The sequence below is a fragment of the Ascaphus truei genome, unplaced genomic scaffold (genome assembly GCF_040206685.1).
Source record: "Ascaphus truei isolate aAscTru1 unplaced genomic scaffold, aAscTru1.hap1 HAP1_SCAFFOLD_1810, whole genome shotgun sequence".
Taxonomy (NCBI): domain Eukaryota; kingdom Metazoa; phylum Chordata; class Amphibia; order Anura; family Ascaphidae; genus Ascaphus; species Ascaphus truei.
Genome location: NW_027454711.1, coordinates 33,991 through 55,612, shown reverse-complemented (window position 1 = coordinate 55,612; position 21,622 = coordinate 33,991). Strand labels below are relative to the sequence as shown.

The 21,622-nt window shown below is 42.7% G+C and overlaps 1 long non-coding RNA gene across 1 annotated transcript; it reads left to right on the top strand.

The window, feature by feature from the left end:
* Window positions 1-641: 641 nt before the first annotated feature.
* LOC142476960 (uncharacterized) lies at window positions 642-21,069 on the top strand. Its single transcript, XR_012792091.1, has 11 exons — window positions 642-827; window positions 1,984-2,103; window positions 4,254-4,357; window positions 5,590-5,700; window positions 8,216-8,335; window positions 9,356-9,451; window positions 10,896-11,007; window positions 13,802-13,921; window positions 14,906-15,003; window positions 16,570-16,680; window positions 19,995-21,069. It is a non-coding gene; the product is annotated as an uncharacterized LOC142476960 (long non-coding RNA).
* Window positions 21,070-21,622: the final 553 nt, after the last annotated feature.

The following is a 21,622-nucleotide window of genomic DNA, read 5'->3' as shown; positions in this document are numbered from 1 at the left end:
GTTTAATTCAGCCCAAATCCACACAATAATGTTAATAAATGCATTATAAATATCACACGACCATATGTATACTGGCTTAGTTCATGGCTGTGTTATTACATCATTACATGTGTAATTAAATCCGTGACATTCTCAGGCTCCCCCCTTCTGTGACAATCATACAGCCGGGCCGTTACATTGCAACACACTAATCCCGCCCCTAGTGACATCATGTGATCAGTAACCAGTCAGAGAAGCTAGCAGGCAAAGAACTACATTTCCCACAATGCACCTCGTGGAGTGTGGCTAGCAGCTACACATTCTCTCACTAGTTTGTCTCCTGCGAGCTTCCGTACACAGCGTCTTGTAGTGGGGCGTGGACATGTGTAAACTTCAATGGTGGGAAAATGAGACAGTTTTAGCTGCTAGCTGAGCAGTGGTACAGCGCTCTGTAGAAGGCGCTCTCAGTCGGGTGAGTGATTTTTCAATGTGTGTGTTTATTTCATTTCTCATTTTACTTTCACTTTAAGTACTGCATGCTTACTTTTTTCTTTGGGCATTTAGGGAGTTAAGTGCTCTGTGAGCCGATTCCTCCATTGAAGGAGGAGCTATGAGGCCAACCTATCACAGCTACTGTACCATCCTCAGTTGCTTTCAGTACACTGATTAATCCACGGCACAGAATATGCAACTTCAAATACATCTATCAACTGTCTATATGTTAAGCCCCCGGACAAAGCATTTGGTGAAACAAGCAAGTCAGGGCTTGTCTGTCTCATCTAGGATGTGGTGGTGATCTCAGCTATCACTCTGCTGGACACTTTGCTGTACACTCAGGACTGGTCTAAGTACTTTTGCTACCTATTTTGGCTTGTTAGTTATATCTGCCAATTTTTTGCTCATCTGTGTGTTTCATATCTATAGGCTTGGATCATATTACTAACTTATATAATTAACTTATTCATTTCCTTGCTTGTTAGTTATACACTAGTTTCATACAAGCACTTCACACAGGGGGCTTCAACTTAGGTAGTACTTGACCAGCCGGTCTGAGTGTTCTCATTTCCATATATTTCTTGCCTCTACACTTTATTTACACACTTTGTACTTATTACTGCAGTGTAGCATTTTTCCCCACACATTAAGGTTCAGTTTATAACAGCTTTGTAGGTCACCACTGCTCCTCATTTTAACCATTTATGTGTATGTGATTAATAAACCTTTATTGATACAATTTGTGTATGTTAGAGTGCTATTCAGGGGATTCTTTTTTTCTGTGTTAGTTTTCATATATATGTGTGTGTGTGTGTGTGTGTATATATTTATGTGTGTGTGTGACCTTGGGCAAGTCACTTCATATCCTCTGTGCCTCAGGCACCAATGTCATAGATTGTAAGCTCTATGGGGCAGGGACTTGTGTCTGCAAAATGTCTCTGTATAGCGCTACGTAAAACTAGCAGCGCTTTAAAAGAACATGCTGATATTATTATTATATATAAATGTGTATGTATTTATTTATATAGCACTATTAATGTATATAGCGTTTCACAGTAGTAATACATGTGAAAATCCTATAAATAACAAATACAAATATCAGGTCATGGGAATAAGTGATTTGGACATAAAAGTAACATTTCGGAAGTGTGGACAACTAATACATCTTGTAGATTGCCTTTACAGTGTGATGTCATTGATTCAGTAGATTGTGTGCAGACCAGGACTGCAGTACAGTGTCACTCACATGGATGACTTGCGTGGTAGAAGCTCAAGAACAAGGATGTCAAACTCCAGTCCTCGAGGGCAGCAAACAGGCCAGGTTTTCAGGATATCCCTACTGAAAACCTGGCCTGTTTGGGACCCTCGAGGACTGGAGTTTGACATGCATGCTCTAGACGGAGCACAGCTGTGGGTGGGAGGTGGATTTGCTTTGCATCAAATGGTTTGGAGCAAGGTTTATTGTATGTATTATCATAATAACAATGCAATGCTTAACTTTTATTTCAGGAGGGATGACTGCAGAACAGAAGTGAATATTGAAGCCATGTGTTCCTTTTCTTGCAAAAGAGAAAATTTGAAGGACAGTTGAACAGAATGAAAATTACTACACAGAGACAGATAAGCAATGTGTATATTTCTCATTTACCATTTAGTATTTGTCGTTTTATTGACTCCACACAATCCGGCTGCTACGGGTTTCACATTGAACATTTTCATCTCTACTCTACCCCTTCCTGTGATCTGAACCATGCAAGTTTTCATTGATTCAATACATCATGAGTAGAGTGTGGCTACAGTATGAAGTAAAGACCCAAGGACCACATCTACTACCATTCATAACAAGAACATGTGCAGTAGCGCACAGCTGCAGTTCTATGTGATTGTTATGAAAGGTTGAGGTGGTTCAATTCTATGAATCTGGAGTGGGATGGATCCTGTTTGCATCACATGGTTTCATCTAGGCCAGTAGATTATATAACTCTCAGTACAGGTTACACATGGCATCAGTATTAGTGATGTAAAGAGGAGGAAAGCTTCAATGTGGAGAACAAAGCCAAGTAATGTTGAAGTTACTCCTTTTACCATTTACTTGGTCAGTCTGTACTGTCTACTCCCCACACAGCTGCTAAGGGTCTTCCATTTTAAATACTTTCACCTCCTATTCTGCACTGCTTTGCTGCCCATTATTTAGAGATGCGTTCCAGTCATGTTTACCACTCTGAATCTCTCTGCAGTCATTGATTCAGCACATCATGGGTAGAGCATGGCTACAGATACAGAAAGCTTTTATTATTTTACCGGCTGATCATCCATAATATTGCATTAAAACATAGAATATCACTTAATTTCCAAAAGATTCAGTGATGCTGATAATGCAGAATCTCACAACATTTCCCATCATAATGCCATAATGCACCAGAGGAAGAAATAATCCTTGCTATATCTGTACATTGTGTGACGTATTACCTCCATGACCATTGATAGCAAGTACATCTTCTGTATAGAGCGGCTGTGTTATGATGCAGTTATTGATCATCATTGACATAATCACAAGAATCTTATGCAAAGGGAAATTGTCCGCAGCGAAGTGAGATGTGTGCCTGTTTTAAGTCCTCCAGCTTAACGCCCCTACACCTCCCACTACACAGGCATACTTACTTATGCATACACTGACATCTGGCATACCTACACACACCCCAGGGCCACTTCCTTCCCCTGATGTCAGGGAGAGGATGGGCATGCAGAGTGCAGTAAGTCTCCACGTTACTCTGGCCAACAGTCTTGGCCTACCCCCAGCATCTGTCACCCACAACATCTGTTCCCTCCTTGTAAAGTGCTGAACTATCTCACCTGGGTCAGTGCTATAGCTGATCACAGTGCCCGATCATGATGTCACTGTGACAGGCAGCAGTGCAGATTGACCGGTCAATCAATGCAGTGCCGCACCATATGCACTAAATGAGATTTCCGTGCCCCCTGTCAGGTTACTCCCTGGGCAGTGACCCTGCTCACCCCCTCCCCTAGTTCCACCTCTGACCACAATTATCTCTCTTGGAGAGTGTAGCAAATTGGTGTTGGGGGAATCTCACCTCTGCCATGCATGGTCACAATCTGGGCACAGGACCCAAATAGTGGGCAATGTGGCACTTCTTACAGTAGAGAATAAGTAACTATATTCTTTACTTGTGTATTAAGGACCTTATTTGCATTAAAATTCAGTCCCCATGGAACCAAGACTTTCTGGCTTACTGAACAAAGTGGAATTATTTCGTAGAGGGTGGAGAATTGTATTTTATCTGAAATTACCCCCTCTGCACAAAATACAAACAATTATACACATACACGTACCTTGTGGAAGTTGTTGCCCTCTATCTTCCTGTGGTCTCTCCCTGTTTCTCACCGTGCCTCCTCCCATTTCCTTGCACCTCTGCGTCTCCGCATATATCCCTATACTCAGAGCCGGCTCCGGTCAGTGACATGGGATGCCCAAATATGAGCATATCCATACATGGGCATCCATGCCACTGACCGGAGCCCACTCTGTTGCGGATATGGAGAGAGACTGGGAGATTTACATCCCCTTATAATTCAGATGGTGCATAGTACCGGCACGTATTGTTTTACCGGTACTGTGTACCTTCCTACTTTCACACTGGTACAGTATATGCTGCAGTGGGACTGAGAGGGATATATTGGTAACACATAGTTATTGTTGGGGGAATTCAATCCATTTTGAAAATAGTAATGAAATGTTTTTTACTTTTCTTTTTTTTCAGTAATGAAGAATGAAACATTTCTGTTAAAATTGAATTGGAGGTGAACTGGATTCATCATCAACTCTGCACCAGTGTGAATTGATGTTCTTTAATGTTCTGATAAGGTACATGCAATATCTCTTCCTCAACCCCTACACCACTCTCTGCCTCTTGCCTCTCTCTCTCCACCTCCCTGCTAAGCGTATTAACCCATCTAATGTAATCCACATTCCATGTCTCACTTTACTCTTCACTTCTCACGTGCCCTCTGGAATGTCTGCTCTCTGACTAACAAGGTCTATTTGTACATGACCTCTTCTGCTCTCATCATCCACCACTTCTCATTCCCCTCACCCCTGTCCTACTCGATACCTCAGCTTAATTGAACTCTCTCCTCTGACATCTACCCTTATCTCTAACCTCTCCTCACTTTCTGCTTAAACTAACTATCTTGTTAACTTTTACAATGCTATCATCTCCTCCTCCTCCCTCCTCCCTCCTCCATTATATATTTATATGCCCCTTCTAGGCTCTGACACACTCATCCCTCTAAGGCCATGATTATCATGGGCACATGCTTGGTCATCCACAGTGCATGCGAGCGATGCAGAGCCGCCTCGGACCTCAGTGCAGGGATTGCTGCATACCCCAGCATCTGTCACCCACAAACAATACACACACTAATACTCCCCACAATACACACTATAATACCTCCTCAATACTAATCTCCCCAATAATATTATAGCTCCAAACACAATATACACAACACCCTTACACAAGATACACAATCTAGTACTCTCCTCTGCACCTCTACACACAATATAATACTCCCACACACACAATATACACACTACCCTCCTACCCCCATAAAATACAACCAATAATACACACACACTTTGTGGATGTTGGGACCAGCTCCCGGCATGCACCAGTGAAAGAGAGAGGCCAGCAGAAGCTCGGAAGAACTCCCTCTCTCCATCCGTGCCTCCCTCCGTTTCCCATCTTCTCCCTGTCTCTCTCCCTCCCTTTCCTTGCATCTCCCTGCGTCTTTACGTATACCCAGTCAGTGACGGCTCTGGTCACGTGATGCCTTAATATGGGCTTATCCATATATGTTCATCCACGTCACTAATGTGATGCCCGCACTGTTGCGGAGCTGGTACTTACGACGCGCACTTATTGTTTTATCAGTACTGCGTACCTGACTCTACCGGCCTACTTTCAACACTAGTACAATATGTGCTTCACTACGAGTGAGTGGGGAATATTGGCATCACACAGTCACTGTTGAATATGCCATTCAATCCATTTTGAAAATAGTAATGCAATGTGGTTTTGTTTTGTTTGCTTTTTGCAGTAATGAAGAATGGATAAGTTATATTAAAATTAAATTGGAGGGGAACTGGATTCAGCATTTCATCATGAACTCTGCACTTGTGAGAATTTACCTTCTTGAATGCCCTGACAGGTACACGCAACTTTAAGACTATAATCTGCTGTGCAAGCTTTCGTGCTATACCTCCCCCTCAGGTTTTGATTTATACATTTGCTCCCTCAAGTCATGTCCTCTAATATTTGAAAGCTCTCTCCTAGCATTTTCTCTCTACCACAGAACGTCATCCCAATGTAACCTCTCTCTTGTTCTCTCTGCTTGCTGTTTCCTCACTCCTCTGTTAAACTTTTCAAATTTCTCTAACTTCCACACTCCTGCTTTTATCCACATGTTCTCCTCTTTCCTTCCCCTACCTTTGCATGTGTCTACACACTGCACCATTTGTACAGACCTCTATTGCAGCTATTTCTGCACTGCTCAATGAAAAGCACTCATGTACATCCTATTCTCTGCGCCCCCTCTCTCTCTGCGCCCCCTCTCTCTCTGCGCCCCCTCTCTCTCTGCGCCCCCTCTCTCTCTGCGCCCCCTCTCTCTCTGCGCCCCCTCTCTCTCTGCGCCCCCTCTCTCTCTGCGCCCCCTCTCTCTCTGCGCCCCCTCTCTCTCTGCGCCCCCTCTCTCTCTGCGCCCCCTCTCTCTCTGCGCCTATCTGTCTCATTCTCTCTACGTCCCTCTCTCTCTACATAGAGCTATCTCTGTCTCTCTCTACACCTATCTCTGTGTCTCCTTCTATGTTTGCTGATGTGTGGGATATCTCTTATAATCTTGAACCTGCTCATATACACATCGGGCCTCCCTGCCTCTGCCTCCCTGCTAAGAGTGTTAACCTATCTAATGTAATCCACATTCCTTTCCTTACTTTTCTCTTCCCTTCTCCTATGCCATCTGGAATGGCCGTTCTCTGACTAACAAGGCTCTAGTTGTACATGACCTCTTCTGCTCTCATCATTCACAATCAGTCATTCCCCTCACCCCATCTTACCTGTCCCACTGATTTTCCTCTGCTTAATTAAACTCTCCTCTGACATCTACTCTAACCTCTCTCTCTCTTTCCGCTTAAACTAACAATCTTATTAACTCTTACAGTGCTATCCTCCTATCTATATGCCCCCTCTAGGCTCTGACACACTTGTCCCTCTAGTCCACACCCTTGGCTAAATTCCCAAACATGTTCATCACACTTCCACTCGCTGTTCTTAATGCCTATGAAGGAAATCACACAATTGATATTTGATTTTTCTACAGTAAAAATGTCTCCAGTCCTGTATAAAGCTGCTCTTTGGGGCCAAACCACACTACTTTTTTTTCACATTCATCAACACTCAAATTTAATTTACGCTGTCTTTTTTTCCCTGTATTTGACTCCCTCCACTAACCTTCTCCTCACACTTGCCATCCTTCCTTCACTTCTCCTCAAGCATTTGACTACTTCAGAGACAAGGTGGATGCCACCCACAAGGAGATTCCTTCTGTCCCTTCCCCCTTCTCTCCTACCTAATTCTCCTTCTGCATTTGACTCTTTTTCTTCTCTTACAGAGCTGGAAGCAAATCATCTTCTCTTCTCCCTCTACCACATGCCCTCTAGATCGTATCCCCTCACACCTTACTGCATCTCTTAGTCCCCACTCTCACCCACATCTTCAATTCCTCCCTATTCTCTGGCTCTTTACCCTCTTACTTTAAGCCTGTAGTGGTCACCCTTTTCTCAGAAACAACCTACACCCTATGTGCCTTACTAACTACCGCCCTATATCCCTCCTGCTGTTTGTCTCCTAATTGCTAGAATGTCAACATTCTTAAATCACATGCCCTCCTGGATCCTTTACAACCTGCCTTTCGTACAGCTCGTTCTACAGACTGTGCTTAAAGCAAATTCCCAAGGTCACTTTTCCCTACTAATCCTACTTGATCTATCTGCTGCGTTTGATGCTCTCAATCACTCTCCTCCTTCATATTCTAAACTCTCTCTTGGTATCCGTAACACAGTTCTATCCTGGTTTTCATCATAACTTTCCTGTCACACATTCTCCATCTCTGTTGCTAACATGTCTTCGTCTTCTATTGATCTGTCTGTGGGTATACATCAGGGCTCTGTTCTGAGATCTCTCTTTCTCTCTACATACTATCATTTGGTGACCTCATCAACTCTTTGTGACAATCCTATAAATAACAAATACAAATATCAGGTCATGGGAATAAGTGATTTGGACATAAAAGTAACATTTCGGAAGTGTGGACAACTAATACATCTTGTAGATTGCCTTTACAGTGTGATGTCATTGATTCAGTAGATTGTGTGCAGACCAGGACTGCAGTACAGTGTCACTCACATGGATGACTTGCGTGGTAGAAGCTCAAGAACAAGGATGTCAAACTCCAGTCCTCGAGGGCAGCAAACAGGCCAGGTTTTCAGGATATCCCTTCTGAAAACCTGGCCTGTTTGGGACCCTCGAGGACTGGAGTTTGACATGCATGCTCTAGAAGGAGCACAGCTGTGGGTGGGAGGTGGATTTGCTTTGCATCAAATGGTTTGGAGCAAGGTTTATTGTATGTATTATCATAATAACAATGCAATGCTTAACTTTTATTTCAGGAGGGATGACTGCAGAACAGAAGTGAATATTGAAGCCATGTGTTCCTTTTCTTGCAAAAGAGAAAATTTGAAGGACAGTTGAAGAGAAGGAAAATTACTACACAGAGACAGATAAGCAATGTGTATATTTCTCATTTACCATTTAGTATTTGTCGTTTTATTGACTCCACACAATCCGGCTGCTACGGGTTTCACATTGAATATTTTCATCTCTACTCTACCCCTTCCTGTGATCTGAACCATGCAAGTTTTCGTTGATTCAATACATCATGAGTAGAGGGTGGCTACAGTATGAAGTAAAGACCCAAGGACCACATCTACTACCATTCATAACAAGAACATGTGCAGTAGCGCACAGCTGCAGTTCTATGTGATTGTTATGAAAGGTTGAGGTGGTTCAATTCTATGAATCTGGAGTGGGATGGATCCTGTTTGCATCATATGGTTTCATCTAGGCCAGTAGATTATATAACTCTCAGTACAGGTTACACATGGCATCAGTATTAGTGATTTAAAGAGGAGGAAAGCTTCAATGTGGAGAACAAAGCCAAGTAATGTTGAAGTTACTCCTTTTACCATTTACTTGGTCAGTCTGTACTGTCTACTCTCCACACAGCTGCTAAGGATCTTCCATTTTAAATACTTTCACCTCCTATTCTGCACTGCTTTGCTGCCCATTATTCAGAGATGCGTTCCAGTCATGTTTACCACTCTGAATCTCTCTGCAGTCATTGGTTCAGCACATCATGGGTAGAGCATGGCTACAGATACAGCAAGCTATTATTATTTTACCGGCTGATCATCCATAATATTGCATTAAAACATAGAATATCACTTAATTTCCAAAAGATTCAGTGATGCTGATAATGCAGAATCTCACAACATTTCCCATCATAATGCCATAATGCACCAGTTGGAGAAATAATCCTTGCTATATCTGTACATTGTGTGACGTATTACCTCCATGACCATTGAGAGCAAGTACATCTTCTGTATAGAGCGGCTGTGTTATGATGCAGTTATTGATCATCATTGACATAATCACAAGAATCTTATGCAAAGGGAAATTGTCCGCAGCGAAGTGAGATTTCAGCCCCCAAACGTCTGTAATATTAATGCAATGTCTTACTTTTGTTGCAGTGAACACTGAAGAGACGGATCTACTACAACACTGTACAGGATGAGCATACGCTACAAGCAGCAAAATGATCTTGCAGTTGACAGTATGTTGTTCTGGTAATGTGCACAATTATTATTTATGGGCTACACACCACAGTGCTGGACATATTCTGTTAACTTCAACTCTACTCCTAACATGGAGATGTCTTCCTGGTGTTACTGATTCAGTACATCATATGCACAGTGTGGTTATGATATGATGGATTGATTTAATGAACCCACCAACCAATGATGACATCTGCATCATCTTCTGTAAAGTGCAGCTACAGCATGATATTATCAGCATTTGGTGCGGTATAATCAGAGGTATCTATGTGCTTTTGTGCCTGTTTTAAGTCCTCCAGCTTAACGCCCCTACACCTCCCACTACACAGGCATACTTACTTATGCATACACTGACATCTGGCATACCTACACACACCCCAGGGCCACTTCCTTCCCCTGATGTCAGGGAGAGGATGGGCATGCAGAGTGCAGTAAGTCTCCACGTTACTCTGGCCAACAGTCTTGGCCTACCCCCAGCATCTGTCACCCACAACATCTGTTCCCTCCTTGTAAAGTGCTGAACTATCTCACCTGGGTCAGTGCTATAGCTGATCACAGTGCCCGATCAGGATGTCACTGTGACAGGCAGCAGTGCAGATTGACCGGTCAATCAATGCAGTGCCGCAACATATGCACTAAATGAGATTTCCGTGCCCCCAGTCAGGTTACTCCCTGGGCAGTGACCCTGCTCACCCCCTCCCCTAGTTCCACCTCTGATCACAATTATCTCTCTTGGAGAGTGTAGCAAATTGGAGTTGGGGGAATCTCACCTCTGCCATGCATGGTCACAATCTGGGCACAGGACCCAAATAGTGGGCAATGTGGCACTTCTTACAGTAGAGAATAAGTAACTTTATTCTTTACTTGTGTATTAAGGACCTTATTTGCATTAAAATTCAGTCCCCATGGGACCAAGACTTTCTGGCTTACTGAACAAAGTGGAATTATTTCGTAGAGGGTGGAGAATTGTATTTTATCTGAAATTACCCCCTCTGCACAAAATACAAACAATTATACACATAGACGTACCTTGTGGAAGTTGTTGCCCTCTATCTTCCTGTGGTCTCTCCCTGTTTCTCACCGTGCCTCCTCCCATTTCCTTGCACCTCTGCGTCTCCGCATATATCCCTATACTCAGAGCCGGCTCCGGTCAGTGACATGGGATGCCCAAATATGAGCATATCCATATATGGGCATCCATGCCACTGACCGGAGCCCACTCTGTTGCGGATATGGAGAGAGACTGGGAGATTTACATCCCCTTATAATTCATATGGTGCATAGTACCGGCACGTATTGTTTTACCGGTACTGTGTACCTTCTTACTTTCACACTGGTACAGTATGTGCTGCAGTGGGACTGAGAGGGATATATTGGTAACACATAGTCATTGGTGGGGGAATTCAATCCATTTTGAAAATAGTAATGCATTGTTTTTTACTTTTTTTTTTTGCAGTAATGAAGAATGAAAAAGTTCTGTTAAAATTGAATTGGACGTGAACTGGATTCAGCATTTCATCATCAACTCTGCACCAGTGTGAATTGACGTTCTTTAATGTTCTGACAAGGTACATGCAACATCTCTTCCTCTAGCCCTACACCACCCTCTGCCTCTTGCCTCTCTCTCCACCTCCCTGCTAAGCGTATTAACCCATCTAATGTAATCCACATTCCTTGTCTCACTTTACTCTTCCCTTCTCACGTGCCCTCTGGAATGTCTGCTCTACGACTAACATGGTCTATTTGTACATGACCTCTTCTGCTCTCATCATCCACCACTTCTCATTCCCCTCACCCCTGTCCTACTCGATACCTCAGCTTAATTGAACTCTCTCCTCTGACATCTACCCTTATCTCTAACCTTTCCTCACTTTCTGCTTAAACTAACTATCTTGTTAACTCTTACAATGCTATCATCTCCTCCTCCCTCCTCCTCCATCATCTATATGCCCCTTCTAGGCTCTGACACACTCATCCCTCTAAGGCCGTGATTATCATGGTCACACGCTTGGTCGTCCACAGTGCGTGCGAGCGATGCAGGGCCTCCCCGTCGCCTCGGACCTCAGTGCAGGGATTGCTGGAGCGACAGGCATGCGCTAACTTTGCCTTCTGTTGCGTGCTTACTATAGACGCAGCCTAACCCATGCATTGGTTAAATTCACAAGCACGCTCTCATCACACTTCATCACATCACACTGCTGCTCTTAACACCTATGGAGGAAATCTCACAGTCTGATTTTCTACACTAAACCTTTGTCCTGTTCTGTAAAACTCTGCTCCTTTTTTTAAGGTCAAACACTACTTTTTCCTCACTCATCAACACTCCAATTTCATTCACACTGTCTTCTATGTATTTGAGTCCCACCACTGACTTTCTCCTCCCACTTAACATCCATCCTTTATTTCTCCTCAAGCCTTTGCTCACTTGAGGCAAGGTGGATGCCATCCACAAGTAGATTCGTTCTCTCCCTTCCCCCTCTCTCTTTTTCTATCTAGATCTCATTGCACTCTTGACTCCTTTTCTCCTGTCACAAAGCTGGAACCTGATCTTCTCTTCTCCCTCTACCACTCTGCCCTCTCAATCCTATATTCTCACTCTCACCCACATCTTCAATTCCTCCATATCCTTTGGCTCTTTCAACTCTTCCTTTTAAGCATGCAGTGGTCACCCCATATTCTCAAAAATAACCTTGACCTTGTGTGAATTTCTAACTATCGCCCTGTATCCTTCCTACCATTTGCCTCCTAATTGCTAGAACGTCTTGTGATCTCCCGTTTGATCAACATTCTTAAATCACATGCTCCTCTGGGCCCTTCACAATCTGCCTTTCCCAATGTAACCAATTATGTACATAAAGAAAATTCCCAAGGTCCATTTTACTTACTAATCCTGCTTGATCTCTCTTCTGCTTTTGATACTGTCAATCACTCTTCTCATTCATATTCTAAACTCTTTCGAAACCGGCCACTGAGAAGTGGACTTGGCCGGGTAATACCCGGCGTCGGGTAATGTCAGGGCAGCTGGAAATAATCTTTTATACTTACCTTTCCTAAGACATCTAGGATCAGCAGCAGCAGTCCTCTGATGTTGGCAGCATCAGAGGTGTCTTCACCTGGCGGGGGGAGCTGCAGGAATCACTTCCACAGCACCGAAGCAGGTAAGCTGTGTCTGTGAGCCTGCAGCTCCCCCGCCGGCTGAAGACACCACAGATGCTGCCACCGTCACAGGACTGCTGCTGATCCTAGATGTCACTGCCACCCGGAAGGTAAGTGCCAAACCGTGTACCCGACCGGGTAGAACCTTTCATTTTGGCCGGGTACCCGTTACCCATTTTTTTTATAGTTGAGGACCCAGTCCAACACTATTCTCTATTCATCTGCTCCTTCCTACATATCATCTTTGGTCTCGTTATGCCCTTCCTCGTCTCCTAAGCTCTACTAATAACTGTCTCCATTATACTTCTTACACCTCTACTGCGCACTCGCTCTCTTGCCTGAAACCCTTTCCCATCAATTTACCTGTGAAACTCACACACACTCAGTATATGCCAACATACACTCTTCCACCCACATTTAAAATCAACCTTAAAATTCACAACTTAAATGAAGCATTTCAATAGCTTTTACTCGTTGCTACTGTCACTCATTCAGTCACTAACTATTGTTCCCAAGAAGTGCTTTATACTACAAGTACCCACCATTAAGGACAAGCATTGTCATCTACTGCACTTGTTCCCCCACCTGTTGTCTCTCTGTAAGTCTCCTTACATTTCTCTTAGATTGTAAACTACCCAGGACAGGGATTTACTTTCCTATTGTCTGTTTTTGTTTGTTGAACTTATTGTATAATAATTTCCTGTACTTTTTGGTCTCTCTTGTAAAGCGCTGAGTACACAATGGGTGGTATATAAATAGAGATATATGCAGAGTCTAGAGACAAGGCACACCTGTATAGGTAGCTACAGTTTATCCGGGACTGTATGCATCCTTGAAGTGCCTGTCCCAGTTATTTTCTATTGATTGCAATGTAGGAGTGTCTGTCCTGTCTTATTTTTTTTATTATTATTATTATTATTATTATTATATATACAAAGATATATACAAAGATTGTTTCCTGTCGTTAGCATGACATTGTGTGACACAGTGTGATGTCATTGATTCAGTAGATTGTGTGCAGACCGGGACTGCAGTACAGTTTCACTGACATGAATAACTTGTGTGGTAGAAGCTCTAGAAGGAGCACAGCTGTGGGAGGGAGGTGGATTTGCTTTGTATCACATGGTTTGGAGCAAGGTTCATTGTATGTATCGTCAATAATAATTATAATAATAATAATGCAATGCTTAACTTTTTTATTTCAAGAGGAAAGACTGCAGAACAGAAGTGAATATTGAAGCCATGTGTTCATTTTCTTGCAAAATAGAAAATTGAAGGACAGTTGAAGAGGAGGAAAATGACTACACAGAGACAGATAAGCAATGTGTATATTTCTCATTTAGTATTTGTCGTTTTATTGACTCCAAAAAATCCGGCTGCTAAGGGTTTCGCATTGGACATATTCACCTCTACTCCACCCCTTCCTGTGATCTGTACCATGCAGATTTTTGTTGATTCAATACATCATGAATAGAGTGTGGCTACAGTATGAAGTACTGACCCAAGGACCACATCTACTACCATTCATAACAAGAACATGTGCAGTAGCGCACTGCTGCAGTTCTATGTTATTGTTATGAAAGGTTGAGGTGGTGCAATCATGAATCTTGAGTGGGAGGGATCCTGTTTGCATCATTTAATTTGATCTAGGCCAGTAGAGTATATAACTCTCAGTACAGGTTACATATGGCATCAGTATTAGTGATTTAAAGAACAGAAAAACAGGAGTGGAGAACAAAACCAAGTAATGTTGAAGTTACTACTTTTTACTATTTACTTGGTCAGTCTGTACTGTCTACTCCCCACACAGCTGCTAAGGGTTTCCATTTGAGATACATTCACCTTCTACTCTGCACTACTGTGCTACCCTCTATTCAGAGATGAGTTCAAGTCATGTTTACCACTCTAAATCGCTCTGCAGTCATTGATTCAGCACATCATGGGTAGAGCATGGCTATAGATACAGCAAGCTTTATTTTACCCTAATATTGCATTAAAAAATAGAATATCACTCAGTTTCCTACAGATTTACTGATGCTGATAATGCAGAATCTCACCCTCCCATCATAATACACCATAGGAAGAAATAATCCTTGCTATATATGTACATTGTGTGACATATTGCCTCCATGACCATTGATGGCAAATACATATTCTGTATAGAGCAGCTGTGTTATGATGTAGTTGTTATTGATCATCATTGAGATATAATCACAAGAATCTTATGCAAAGGGAAACTGTCATTAGCATAGTGGGATTTCAGCCCCCAAACTTCTGTAATATTAATGCAATGTCTTACTTTTATTGCAGTGAACACCGAAGAGACGGATCTACTACAACACTGCACAGGACAAGAGTATACACTACAAGCAGCAAAATGATCATGCAGTTGACAATATGTTGTTCTGGTAATGTGCACAATTATTATGTATGGGCTCCACTCCACAGTGCTGGACATATTTTGTTAACTTCAACACTACCCCTACCATGGAGATGTCTTCCTGTGATTGGTGTTACTGATTCAGTACATCATATGCACAGTGTGGCTATTATATGATGGATTGATTTAATGAACCCACCAAACACTGATGACATCTATATCATCTTCTGTAAAGTGCATCTACAGCAGGATATTATCAGCATTTGGGGTGATATAATCAGAGGCATCTATGTGCTTTTGTGCTGGGTAAAGTCCTCCAGCTGAACCGCCCCCCGCCCCCCACCCCCCTACACCTCCTGCCACACAGGCAAACTTACTTACACACACAGCACACTTACTTATGCACACTGACACTTGGCATACCTACACACACACACCCCACAGCCACTGGCATGCATGCAGAGTCCTGGGCATGCAGGATGGGCATGCAGAGTACAGAATATCTCCACCTTGCTCTGGCCCGTACTCTTGGCCTACCCCCAGCATCTGTCACCCACAACCTCTGTTCCCTCCCTGTAAATTGCTGCACTAACACACCTTGGTCAGCGCTGCAACCGATCACAGCACCGGATCATGTCACTGTGATAGGAAGCAGTGCTAATTGACCGGTCAATCAATGCCACGTGGCAACATACGCACCAAAAGAGATTTCCATGCCCCCTGACAGGCTACTCCCTGGGCAGTGACCCTGCTCATCTTCCACCTCTGATCACAATAATCTCTCTTGGAGAGTGTAGCAAATTGGAGTTGGGGGAATCTCACCTCTGCAGTGCATGTAGAGTCCTGTATGCAGAGTACAGAAAGTCTCCACCTTAGTCTGGCCCGTACTCTTGGCCTACCCACAGCATCTGTCACCCACAAATAATACATACACTAATACTCCCCACAATACACACTTTAATACCTCCTCAATAATAATCTCCCCAATAATATTATAGTCTTAAACACAATATACACAATACCCCCTAACACAAGATACCCAATCTAATACTCTCCTCTGCACCTCAACATAATATACACACTATAATACCCTACACACAATATAATACTCCCACACACACACAATATACACACTATCCTCCTACCGCCATAAAACACAACCAATAATACACACACACTTTGTGGATGTTGGGACCAGCTCCTTGCATGCACCAGTGAAAGAGAGAGGCCCGCCATCCGTGCCTCCCTCCGTTTCCCATCTTCTCCCTGTCTCTCTCCCTCCCTTTCTTTGCATCTCCCTGCATCTTTGCATATACCCAGTCAGTGACGGCTCCGGTCACGTGATGCCTTAATATGGGCTTATCCATATATCTGTTGCAGAGATGGAGAGAGACCTGGAGATTTTACATTTCCTTATAATTCATATTGGTACTTAGTACGGGCACTTATTGTTTTATCAGTACTGGGTACCTGACCGTACTGGCCTACGAGTGAGAAGGCAATATTGGCATCACACAGTTACTGTTGAATATGTCATTCAATCCATTTTGAAAATAGTAATGCAATGTGGTTTTGTTTTGTTTGCTTTTTGCAGTAATGAAGAATGAAAAAGTTATATTAAAATTAAATTGGAGGGGAACTGGATTCAGCATTTCTTCATGAACTCTGCACTTGTGAGCATTGACCTTCTTGAGTGCCCTGACAGGTACACGCAACTTTAAGACTATAATCTTCATCAACTGCTGTGCAAGCTTTCGTGCTATACCTCCCCCTCCGGTTTTGATTTATACATTTGCTCCCTCAATTCATGTCCTCTAATATCTGGAGGCTCTCTCCTAGCATTTCTCTCTACCACAGCACGTCATCCCAATGTAACCTCTCTCTTGTTCTTTCTGTTTACTGTTTCCTCACTCCTCTGTAAAACTTTTCTAATTTCTCTAACTTCCACACTCCTGCTTTTATCCACATGTTCTATACACTTTCCTTCCCCTACCTTTGCATGTGTCTACACAAAGCACCATTTGTACAGACCTCTATTGCAGCTATTTCTGCACTGCTCAATGAAATGCACTCCTGCACATCCTATTCTCTTCCACCTTCCCTCATTCTCTACGCCCCCCTCTCAAAGCCCCCTCTCTCTACGTCTCCTCTCTCTACGTCTATCTGTCTCATTCTCTTGACGTCCTTCTCTCTCTACATACCCCTATCTCTGTCTCTCTCTACACCTATCTCTGTGTCTCCTTCTATGCTCGCTGATGTTGGGGGATATCTCTTATAATCTTGGACCGGCTCATATACACATCGGGCCTCCCTGCTAAGAGTGTTAACCTATCTAATGTAATCCACATTCCTTTCCTTACTTTTCTCTTCCCTTCTCCTGTGCCCTCTGGAATGTCCACTCTTACTAACAAGGCTCTAGTTGTACATAACCTCTTCTGCTCTCATCAGTCACAATCAGTCATTCCCCTCACCGTGTCTTACCTGTCCCACTGATTTTCCTCTGCTTAATTAAACTCTCCTCTGACATCTACTCTAACCTCTCTGCTCTCTCTCTCTTTTCACTTAAACTAACAATCTTATTAACTCTTGCAATGCTATCCTCCTATCTATATGCCCCTTCTAGGTTCTGACACACTCGTCCCTCTAACCCACACCCTTGGCTAAATTCCCAAACATGTTCATCACACTTCCACTCGCTGTTCTTAATGCCTATGAAGGAAATCACACAATTGATATTTGATTTTTCTACAGTAAAAATGTCTCCAGTCCTGTATAAAGCTGCTCTTTGGGGCCAAACCACACTACTTTTTTTTCACATTCATCAACACTCAAATTTAATTTACGCTGTCTTTTTTTCCCTGTATTTGACTCCCTCCACTAACCTTCTCCTCACACTTGCCATCCTTCCTTCACTTCTCCTCAAGCATTTGACTACTTCAGAGACAAGGTGGATGCCACCCACAAGGAGATTCCTTCTGTCCCTTCCCCCTTCTCTCCTACCTAATTCTCCTTCTGCATTTGACTCTTTTTCTTCTCTTACAGAGCTGGAAGCAAATCATCTTCTCTTCTCCCTCTACCACATGCCCTCTAGATCATATCCCCTCACACCTTACTGCATCTCTTAGTCCCCACTCTCACCCACATCTTCAATTCCTCCATATTCTCTGGCTCTTTACCCTCTTACTTTAAGCCTGTAGTGGTCACCCTTTTCTCAGAAACAACCTACACCCTATGTGCCTTACTAACTACCACCCTGTATCCCTCCTGCTGTTTGTCTCCTAATTGCTAGAATGTCAACATTCTTAAATCACATTCCCTCCTGGATCCTTTACAACCTGCCTTTCGTACAGCTCGTTCTACAGACTGTGCTTAAAGCAAATTCCCAAGGTCACTTTTCCCTACTAATCCTACTTGATCTATCTGCTGCGTTTGATGCTCTCAATCACTCTCCTCCTTCATATTCTAAACTCTCTCTTTGTATCCGTAACACAGTTCTATCCTGGTTTTCATCATAACTTTCCTGTCACACATTCTCCATCTCTGTTGCTAACATGTCTTCGTCTTCTATTGATCTGTCTGTGGGTATACATCAGGGCTCTGTTCTGAGATCTCTCTTTCTCTCTACATACTATCATTTGGTGACCTCATCAACTCTTTTGGCCTTAGATATAATCTCTATGCAGATGATACACACACAAATCTATCCACCCCTGCTCTCACTCCTGCAATCCAGTCCCTACTCTTGGGTTGCCTCCTGGCTATATGCTCATGGATGGCACTCCACTGCCTTAAACTTAATGTCTAAAACTGGGCTCATATTATCCCCTTTCTCCATCACAGTAAACAGTACTACCATCTATCTTGTCATCAAACATGTTGCCTAGGAGTAACATTTGGCTCTTCAATTCCATCTCCATTCACATGCATGGCCATGGGTAAAGTTTGGATCCTCTTTCTCTGTAATATTACCAAGATCTTCCCTTTCCCCTCTCAACCTACTGCTAAAACTCCAATGTATACTGTTATCCTATGGGTTATTTTAAAATACTACTAACAGGCCTCCCTGCTTCACAACTTTCTCCTATGCAAAACTCTGCTGCTTGAATAATCTCACTTTCTCCCACAACAGTCTCTGCTCATCTCCTTAAATCCCTGTCCTGGCATCCCATCAAGTTTTTGTATCACCTACAAAGTTCTCCTCCTTACCTTTTTGTGAAGGCTCTCCATTAATCTGCTCCTTCTTGCATATCATCTTTGATCTCTCGTTATGCCCTTGCTCGTCTCTTGCACTATAACCATAACTGTCTCCTGTTAACTTCTTTCACCTCTACTGTTCTCTCACTTGCCTGAAACCATTTTCCATCACTGCACCGTACATGTGAAACTCCCTCACACTCAGTATATGCCAACATAACCTCTTCCACCCACATTTAAGACCAATCTTAAAATTCACGACTTAAATCAAGAATTTCAAAAACTTTGACTCGTGGCTACTGTCCCACACCCACAGTCACTGCTAACAACTATTGTTCCCAAGAAGTGCTTTCTACTAAAAGTACCCACCATTAAGGACAAGCAGTGTTATCTACTGCACTTCTTCCCCCAACTGCTGCCTCTCTTTAAGTCTTCTAACATTTCTCTTAGATTGTAAAGTTCCCAGGGCAAGGATTTACTTTCCTATTGTCTGTTTTAATTTGTCGCACTTATTTTTTATTTATTTTTTTCCCCTCTCCCCTAATGATATACATATAGGCTTTCCTGTCCTTTGCATGACATAGTTATTATGGATAACTATTGCATCATGTAGACTGCCTTTTCAGTGTGATGTAATTGATTCATTACTTTGTGTGCAGACTGTGACTGCAGTACAGTGTCACGAACATTAATGACTTGTATGGTAGAAGCTCTAGAAGGAACACAGCTGTGGGAGGGAGGTGGATTTACTTTGGATCACATAGTTTGGCGCAAGGTTAATTGTATGTATGATCATAACCATGCAATGCTTAACTTTTATTTCAGGAGGGAAGAACAGTGAATATTGAAGCCATGTGTTTCTTTTCTGGCAGAAGAGAAATTTTGAAGGACAGTTGAAGAGGAGGAAAATGACTAGACAGAGACAGATAAGCAATGTGTATATTTCTCATTTAGTATTTGTCGTTTTATTGACTCCACACAATCCAGCTGCTAAGGGTTTCGCATTGGACATATTCACCTCTACTCTACCCTTCCTGTGATCTGTACCATGCAGGTTTTTGTTGATTCAATACATCATGAGTAGAGTGTGGCTGCTGTATGAAGTTTTGACCCAAGGACCACATCTACTACCATTCATAACAAGAACATGTGCAGTAGCGCACTGCTGCAGTTCTATGTGATTGTTATGAAAGGTTGAGGTGGTTCAATTCTATGAATCGAGTGGGATGGAACCTGTTTGCATCATATGGTTTCATCTAGGCCAGTAGATTATATAACTCTCAGTACAGGTTACACATGGCATCAGTATTAGTGATTTAAAGAGGAGGAAAGCTTCAATGTGGAGAACAAAGCCAAGTAATGTTGAAGTTACTCCTTTTACCATTTACTTGGTCAGTCTGTACTGTCTACTCCCCACACAGCTGCTAAGGGTCTTCCATTTTAAATACTTTCACCTCCTATTCTGCACTGCTTTGCTGCCCATTATTCAGAGATGCGTTCCAGTCATGTTTACCACTCTGAATCTCTCTGCAGTCATTGATTTAGCACATCATGGGTAGAGCATGGCTACAGATACAGCAAGCTATTATTATTTTACCGGCTGATCATCCATAATATTGCATTAAAACATAGAATATCACTTAATTTCCAAAAGATTCAGTGATGCTGATAATGCAGAATCTCACAACATTTCCCATCATAATGCCATAATGCACCAGAGGAAGAAATAATCCTTGCTATATCTGTACATTGTGTGACGTATTACCTCCATGACCATTGATAGCAAGTACATCTTCTGTATAGAGCGGCTGTGTTATGATGTAGTTATTGATCATCATTGACATAATCACAAGAATCTTATGCAAAGGGAAATTGTCCGCAGCGAAGTGAGATTTCAGCCCCCAAACGTCTGTAATATTAATGCAATGTCTTACTTTTGTTGCAGTGAACACTGAAGAGATGGATCTACTACAACACTGCACAGGACGAGCATACACTACAAGCAGCAAAATGATCTTGCAGTTGCAAGTATGTTCTGGTAATGTGCACAATTATTATTTATGGGCTACACACCAAAGTGCTGGACATATTCTGTTAACTTCAACTGTACCCCTTAAATGGAGATGTCTTCCTGGTGTTACTGATTCAGTACATCATATGCACAGTGTGGCTATGATGTGATGGATTCTGCATCATCTTCTGTAAAGTGCAGCTACAGCATGATATTATCAGCATTTGGTGCGGTATAATAAGAGGTATCTATGTGCTTTTGTGACTGGTTTAAGTCCTCCAGCTTAATGCCCCTACACCTCCCACTACACAGGCATACTTACTTATGCATACACTGACATCTGGTATACCTACACACACACCAGGGCCACTTCCTTCCCCTGATGTCAGGGAGAGGATGGGCATGCAGAGTGCAGTAAGTCTCCACGTTACTCTGGTCAACA